This window comes from Stylophora pistillata, chromosome 2 (assembly GCF_964205215.1).
Source record: "Stylophora pistillata chromosome 2, jaStyPist1.2, whole genome shotgun sequence".
Taxonomy (NCBI): domain Eukaryota; kingdom Metazoa; phylum Cnidaria; class Anthozoa; order Scleractinia; family Pocilloporidae; genus Stylophora; species Stylophora pistillata.
The window spans coordinates 9,725,796-9,734,700 of NC_142520.1; the positions used below are offsets into that span (position 1 = coordinate 9,725,796).

At 38.5% G+C, this 8,905-nt stretch overlaps 1 pseudogene; it reads right to left on the reverse strand.

Annotated features, from left to right (window-relative positions):
* On the reverse strand, positions 1–1,436 carry LOC148737039 (uncharacterized; annotated as a pseudogene).
* Positions 1,437–8,905: the final 7,469 nt, after the last annotated feature.

An 8,905-nucleotide genomic window follows, 5' to 3' on the forward strand; every position in this document is an offset into this window, starting at 1 on the left:
TCAATCCTCTTCGTTTGACTCAATGATGTAAGCACTTCGTTTCTTCTGTGATTGGGGTGGAGAACTTTGGCTGGCCCTGGAGAAGAAATTGAAGGTGCAGCCTGTGTAATGCTGCGATGGAACGGGAGCAGCACAACTGAACACTTCCATGCGGTACTACAGAGACTGCAATGGAAAACGTGGTTGAAATCCTGAGAATTCAGCTGGCTGAAAACCAGGATTGGAACCCATGGCCTGATACATTTGGCCTTGTTGTTGGACGTGATAAATAGGAACAAGAGGTGTTCATTTATGTTGGACTGCAATCTCTTGAATTGAGGCTGGATTTGCAGTGTTTTGGCGGGTGACTCCGTTTGCTTGATTTTCGTTTGACACGTCTTTATATCCACTGATAATGTGAGACAGTTCTTTCCTTTGATTCTCGTCTATTTCATCGTAGTCGTCTAACGAAGATTCACGTGCATGGCCTGTTATTTCACAGATGATATTGCGCGGTTGACCTGATCTCTTCAGTTTTGATACCAATGTTTTCCTCATGCTGTGGTTCGTCAGCTTCTTATTCGTCCTGAGACAGGGGGCCATAGAATTCATTAAATTGCCGATGGCGTTTTGTCCCATTCGAACTTTGGTATACCAAACATCTGCTGATTTACGACGACTTATGATGCTTAGATAGAGTGGCCCTGTGTTCTTCATTCCTTCGGGTCGCTTGGACAACCAAAGCTTGAATAGCCGCACTGGATCGCTTTTTCCGCCATCGGTGCTGAACATTGCTTGTGGTGTTGTTCTTCGCCTGATGGTGAGACCACCGCTCCGTGTTTTAGTGGGACTTTCTCTGAACTCAACAACTGCAGTTCCGTCTTCTCGCTGTCTTATAATTACGTCTTCCACGTACGCATCGTAGTGTTCTTGGCGGCCACGAAATCCCAGTTGTTCCGTCAAATTTTTAAAGTTGACATTGGTCAAGTCCTTCCATTAAAATCACCCAAATGACCTTTTTCTCACCGGGCTGACTCTTCTTCAGATGTGATTGGCTGAGCTTTGTTGGGTCTCTTTCCCTTTCCTTGTTGACGCAGGGAAATTGCTTTCGCATTGAGGATTTCTCGTGAGGAGTGAAACTCCCTCGATTGCACGATGCTCAATGGATAGTTCTTCTCCTTTAGATATCTTTCTATGGCACTCTGCATGATTTTAAGGGATTCTGGCTCGTAATCATCTCCGTCCTTTCTCTTACTTCGGCGTAAAACTTACTAAGGACTTTGTCAAGTTCTTCAGGCGCCATTGTTTCGATGGAGACATATTGAAGATGGCGGCATTGACACCAGCATCTGAAAACATTCATCCATTGTTTTCTGGAGCGGGACGTATTTTTATTGGAAGTGACAGACTTAAGCTCATGTATTTCATCGCTTGAAATGATGGGAAATCTTGCAACATCCAACACTCGTAGCAGTTTTTGATTTTCTTCATTTGTTGTTGACTCGGTGGTCTCGGGATCGCGCGGATGTTGAGCTTGAGAAGGTACAAAATCGTCAAAATATTCACCAAAATGTAGACAAAAAGTGAGAAAGTCCCGGGCATGTTGGTCTTCAGCCTGAAGAAACTCATTGTCATCATTCAAAAACTGAAAGAAACTCAACTCATCCATTTTTAGGGGGAAAAATAAGAGTTTTGGAAACAAAAGTTGCAAAATTTGCCAGATGATACCTTTTTTTTTTTTCATTTTCCCGCAATCTGGTTGGGCACTTTTAACAAGCCTTGAAATCTGATTGGTTGTTTGTTTTAAGTGTAGATTTCTCATTGGCTAGAAAAAAAGTGCGATTTTGAGCAAAAATTGGTGCGATTTGGGAATAAATCGCACCAATTAGAGCCAATCAGATTACCGGGACCACCAGTGATTTCAAAATGGATGTAATAAAACTTGAAAATATATCCAAACTGACATTACTCACTCTAGCCTGTTTTATTTGAATAGTAGAATCGAAATACCCTGTAACTAAGTTGCTTGTTGAAACTTCAGGAATTGCTTCCTGAAATAGATTACTTCGGATTAAGGTCCTAGCGAAAAATTGTATATAGCAGACAAAACGTTCGCCACATTACTTGAACCATTCTACCGTGGATTCTGATTGGTTTGTTGTAGCCTGCTTTATTACAGTATAGAGCATGTTGACGACATTGTTGTTCGCTCTGGAAATAAAGCTTGTTTTGGAAATTGAAAGAATGGCGTGGGGTATATAGCGGATTATTTATCATAAAACAAACAGAGAAACCTCTGCACAGTGGTAAAGCACCTAAAAAGCGGCTAGAGCTCTCAGGAAGAAGGGAGAAATACTCAACTACGTCTTGAGTTTTCTCCACTTCTTTCGTGCTCTAGGCACTTCTTTTGTGCTTTACAGCAGAATAGAGCACAGCGGAGGCTTCTAAATTTCTCAATTAAATGATTGTTCACACCTGTCAGGTAAAGAGATATATTTTTGCGCGTTCCAATTTATAGCATTTTTCATTCCTGTATTTTTTTTTTTCTCTTTGCTGATAAAAAATATGGGAAAAGTTCCAATAAGAAAACTTTTGGCGAATGGTTTAACGTTGAGTGACGTTTCAGAACCTCCTATTTGCGGACTATTTAATCATTCTTAAAGGACAGTTTTCACTCCCACATGCCAAGTGAATGAGAAAACACAGAGCGACATATATTTCGCAAAACCTGTTGAGTTAATTATTTACGTATCCCTCTTTTTTCTGTTAGGTTACTTTGAAATCATTCTTTCGTTTCATTTTGATTCATGTTTCAGAGAAACTTCTCTCCCCAAAACAAGAGACTTGCTAATGTCATCTTTCTTGCACAAATAATGTTTGCAGAAAATAGTAAACGGGAACAGTTAATTAAGAAACCTGTTTTCCCACCCACTTTAGATTAATAATAAATAACGATAAGGATAAGACTTCACCGTTTTGCCTCTGCATGAACCTAACAGTGCCAGAGATGGGCTACTAACGGTTGCTGCATTTATCTCACTTTGTTTAAAATATCTGTTAAAAAGCAAACTGCCGCGTCGAGTGGGTATAAAAAAAACTCGTTTTTGCCAAGATTCTCTAGATGGCCCGCCATCGCTGCCAGATTCCTTCTTTCATATTTCTTCTTTTCCTGTTTGGAGGCTGGTTCTACACCTTAACAGTTGCTAACCAGGGTGAGTTAACCTTGACATTCTTTGTGTGGGTAGAATGAAAATGTACATTATGGCCATGGCAACTCCTGAGGTAATGCAAATCTAGAGTTCAAGGCCCAACGAATAGGGACCAAAATTCATTTACTTTTCGGTGCATGATTTCGATTGGCCACATAGGTAGGGTTCTGAAGTAAAAAGCTGATATGGCTATCAAGAAGAAACTTGCAGGCGACGAACTTTGGTATCTTTTTGTTGATAAGTATAACTCATTAAAGTTGATAAAGATGAAAACCACGATTTTAAGAAATGGCTGACAAATTCAGGAACTTTCTAGACGAGCTGTAAAAAAGTTTTTTATTGATCTTGTACGGGAGTTTAACTTGGGTTATTTTTATTCTAACTCTTCGACGATGTTTCCTGAGTTTCAGTTTATGGACTCGAATTTATTTAGATCAGTGACTTCATAAACAGTAGATGAATACGTAATAAAAGCTGTCATTTTTACGGCAAAGAAACATTTTTTTTCTGGCTCTTAACAACGATCTAAAAGTTTGTTCCCTAACGAGTCGAGCTTACAAAGAAACATGGATGATCTATTCGGATAGCAATGATTTAGAGACCCTCACTTGAGGCGAAAATCCAAAAAGTAGAATTTTGACTATTTTGGTTTTTTTTTTTTGTTTTTTTTTTTTCACTCAAGAGCTATCTTTTGCAGTTTTTAGTAATTAAGAGTGTTTAACTGCCATTAAACTCGTAAAATGAATCACCCTGGCAGCAATGAGTATGAAACTCTGCGAAGCTCTTCATATCGTCGTAAATTTTAACTATAGGTGATTCAAGACTGTTTGACTTCACTTCTGTCTCCATGTATCAAAATAATACTAACAGGTGTTTATTAATTTCCGGAGTGTTTTTTTTAATTTCAGGAATGAAAAAATCTACGACTATTTGTCGTAAGGTCCTGAAATTAAGATTGTTAATCGCAAAAGCCTTCACTTACGGTTATTAGTCGCAAAGAGTGTACTATTGCGATTAATAATCGTGGAAAGTACGGCTATTAATCGTGACTGCATCATTAATAGTCATGTTTGACGAGCTTTTAGACTAATAATCGTGCATCGTATGGTTAATGATCGCATCTGACAGCAAATGTCATTATTAATCGTACTCCTCTCCAGAGAAAGTTCAACCACAATTTTTTTTTTTAGACGGCCGCAATTACGACCAAAAACTCAGAAGTTAGTACTTCTTCGCACATGGCTTTTCAAGCAATAAACGTCACACATTTGAAGTCTTCTTGGGTTCAAGTTCTCAGTGAACTTCATTTCTGTTTAAAAAGTATGTTTACCAATGACGTTTTTTTTTTTTCTTTCGTCCTTCGACGAAGTTTAGCGCGGGCTTTCGATATCGTGAGAGAATTGACCAACGTTTCTTCTCGATGACCTAGAATGTAAGTAAATACGTTAATTTCGGACAGGTTGTAAGGAGATTTAAGTTCAACCGAATACAGTTGCAAACGAACAGCCCAATGAGTCAAATTACGACAAATGCTGAATCCCAATAACGGCCTTTTGTGAAGTTAAACGTATGTTTATGAGAAAGCGACAGAGGAAACCAGCGGCAGTGATCGATGTGATACAATTATTTCAGGTCTGGATAGCCTGCATCGCACTCCGCTAGTCCCGGCTTTACTGATTTAGCAATTGCCAGACTCAATCCTAAAAAAGAAAACTTTTCACTGATTTCCCTACACCGATTATATATTTCTTTTCTTTTTTTTTTTTTTTCTTTTTTGTTTATTTTCTTGTTTTATCAAACGAGATGCGTTTGCATTTTTCATAAACGAAGAGGAAAGATTAAATTGAGTCGCGGGTTCATTTTTCCATCCCGCAAGACTTTAGTTATTTTCAGAACTAATGTGTTTCGAAATGGGTCCTTCAACATGTATGGGGAAAACACTCTTCCTGAATGGAAAAAAAATATTTTCGATCTTTTGAGTGAAACCCACCCCGGCGAGATTTGGCAAATTTCACGCCGATTCGGTGAGATGTCTTTTTCTATTCTTTTGCTATTGTGATGCTTATCTAGCGGTTAAACAGTCGTTTTTCACCCGAAACTGAATGACAGACAAGTAACGACAAAAATGGCCTTTCTTCATTTATCTCATAACTGTTTTACACTCTTTCATTTTAGGCAAACAAACTGACAAGCAAATCAGAAAAACAGTCCGCGACTGTCGACTCGTGCTAGCTGCCGATGCGATTATATTTAAATACGCATCATTTAAATCAAAACACGTTACGTCGTATGGGTTTTTTTCCGAAACTTCTTTTATTCGATTAGCATATTTCTGAGAGAGGAGTTAAGGTAATATTTATGTGTACAATGAGTTCTTATCGAAAGTTTTTTTTTCCGCGGTCAAAATTCAATTTCTAGGAATTTCGAAGCCTGCGTCACGCACCCGCTCCGGATGAAAAAGAAAAAAATCATATTAATCAATGTTATATTTGTTTCAGCCCAAACATGTTTTGTCGGCGACGAAAACCTTCTTAAAACATTCACACGGATTTTAGAGTATTCTTTCATATTTATTTGCCATAGGCAAAAGATCTCTTCAAGTTGGCTCATTATAATACCTTTTCAAGTTATTTTCGCGGGAAAAAGTTACATAGTTTTTCAGCTGACAAGTGTATACGAAGAAAAGCATTACATATATCATCAATCTCTCTTTGCATTCCGCTTGGATTGATCTGATCGGTATACCACCAGTGCATTCCAGAAACCATCTTTCATCGTAGCTGTTTGATGAAATCATTTTTTATGGCTCTCTCTCAGTTTAAGAAAGGTTTGAATCTGCAGCTACTTGAAAGCAGAGCAAATGGACATTTCGTTACCAGTTTATGTAATTACCTTGTTTGAATTTGTACCTAAAATCCCCGTGAATGTTTTCAGAATGTTCAACAGTGGACTGTGCCGTACACTGGTGACTACAGAATAAAAGCAATAGCAGCTGCAGGAGGGTACGATATACGCGCTAACAGTACTCAGTACCGAGGAAGAGGAGCAAGAATGACTGGAATGTTCCGCTTAAACAAGGGTGAAGTCATTCAGATACTCGTTGGTCAAAAAGGAGGAATAAACACGCACTCTTACTCTTCTGGAGGTGGTGGAGGAACGTTTATGGTGAGAGGAGCCAACACACCTTTAGCTGGAGGCGGAGGAGTGACAGATTATGCATTGTCAGGACATGAAGGATGTGACGCCAGCACAAACACAACAGGGAATCCTGGATACAAATCGTGGTCAGCGGGGAGCAATGGACATGGTGCACGGACTGCTGATGATGGACGGTCAGGTAAGGGTATGTCATGACGATTCCTTACATCTCAGCTGTTCATTTAATGTTATATCATAATCATATTATAACGTGCGCTCTAATTGGCTTATAATTTATGAAAAATGGATGGTTGATAGACATTGTTCAGGCTGACTTCATTGGCGGCGAAAAAGTTCCTATCGAGTTTACCCGCGAGATTTCAAAACTTTCGAGATTATTTTCCCTTTAACCGTTTAGAGCTCTATTTGAAAATAAAATGTGCTAATATGATAATCGTTTCGAAAAACAATGAGCATGTAGCTCTTTATGGCGACGGAATTAGTTTTGGAGTTGACAATACTTTATTTACCAAAGGCGATGCGTGAACGTGGCTGAAAACAGAACTGAGTTCTTTTTGTTTACTTCAATTGAGGCTTCGCGACGTTGGGGTGAATGTTATTTTATTTATTTATTTAAAGATTTCGCAAAAAACAATTTGGCAGGAGAGATCTCACAGAACTAATGTTCCAGTAGCGAAACTCCTAAACAAGCAAAAACAAAAAAATTGCAGTCGAGTAGTAGAAATTATATTATTAGAAACAGGTAATTAACAACAGAGTTTGGCTAGTAATGCGGTTAGTGGTCTGCTCATATGACATTTTATGCAGACACTTTTCAAAGTTTGTGGAACTACAGGATCATACACAGTTAAAGTTAGATCTAAGTAATGTTTCTTCAAATTAGTTTTAAAAACATTAATAGATTTTGTATTGACCCTCAAGTATTCTGGAAGTGTATTAAATGTTCTTGAGGCTCTGAAGAGCTGATGCATGTATGTCCTAAAAGTGTTTTTCAATAGATGATTTTCCTTTGAAATCCTACAATTTTTAAGATTTTCAACACAAAGCGACGCAAAATCTGATCGTCAATTCTAGTAACAATTTAAGGAGGTGAACATATCACACGGGACTCGTAAATTCAGTAAATTTCCTCCTACTTTTCTGAACGGTCGGTATTATTTTTAGTCTTGCATTGATAACTTCGAACTCGCCCTGCTGCGCTTCGAGCAACTCCTCTCTTTTGTGCTCTCCAAACCTCCCGCGTGCACTATGACTCGAAATAGGCATCGGTCGCACATAAATCTTTAATAAATCTCGGATAAAATATGAATATTCCGAGATAAATAAAAACATGTGCGGTGCGCTGAAATTTACATATGTGAAAAATAGAACTCGCTGCGTATTTATAAAAGATCATATCTAAAAATTAAACTATGTACTTTAAATCTATAAACAATCAACAACATCTTGGTTACTTCTCACATAAAAAGTGATTCTGCCTTTTTTCCTTAACACCACTCCTGACCAGTTCCTGTCCCCTCTGAGTATGTTGTAGATAGGTATGCTGGCACTAGATTCAGGTTTATCTGGCTCAAGGTGTGTTTCGGAGGCGACGCAAAAATCAATAGTCGTTCTTCTTTAAACGATCTTCGAGTGTACGGCCGCTCTAAACCGTTTTTTTGTTTTAGTTGGGCCACAAATGTTCATAAATAATAAACTTTGAACTAGCAAACTCGCATTTCGGGCTTTGCTGACTTGTTGATGAGGTCGATTGTCTGGTGTTTAAAATAAGGCAGCGTTCTCGCTGTATATGCTCAGCCGTTGTGTTTGGATGTCTCTGAGTGATGACAACTGGTATCTGATAAGCTTTCGTGCTTTTAGAATTAATGCATCTTTATCCTCCTCAGTTTCTCGAGATTTTCAGAATGCCATGTAATTTCAGAAAATGTAACGTGTCGTAATTTAGTCGGCAAGCCCGAGCTCGTGATCGGAGGTCGTCTGGGAGGGTCTCTATAGGGGGGAGAAGATGATGTTGACGGTTGACGGTTAAATTTTAGGTCATTTGACGGTTGATGATTAATCTTTTGGAATGCTGTTTATCAAATGAACTAAACGCACGAATTTTTGGCTGTAAAATTTCATAATGACGCGTTTGTAAAGAACTGTTAATTCATGACACCTTTTATTGATAAATAACTAACGTTTTACGACACCGGAAGTGTTTCTAAACCGGAAGCCTGTTCTTTTGCTAACCAGTTTTACTTGCGAATAGAAGTTAAAGGACTTTCATAAATGTATTTTTTTTCCTATATCAAAAATTTTATTATAAAAAGTAGAACTTAACCCTAATTATGGAAGTCGCATAGTTCATAGTTAAGGATATCTGAGACATTTGACGGCTAACATTGGTTTGCTTATTTGGCAGCTGACGGTAAAAATATTGCTTTTTTGGCTCGAGGTCATGACGCACGGGCCGAATGTGGCGCGGTCCGTGCTACAATTCGTGACTGTAAGCGAAATATCTTCCGGTCTATCCTGACCAAACACGATTAACCACCTGAAAAATTTGGTTTCACACT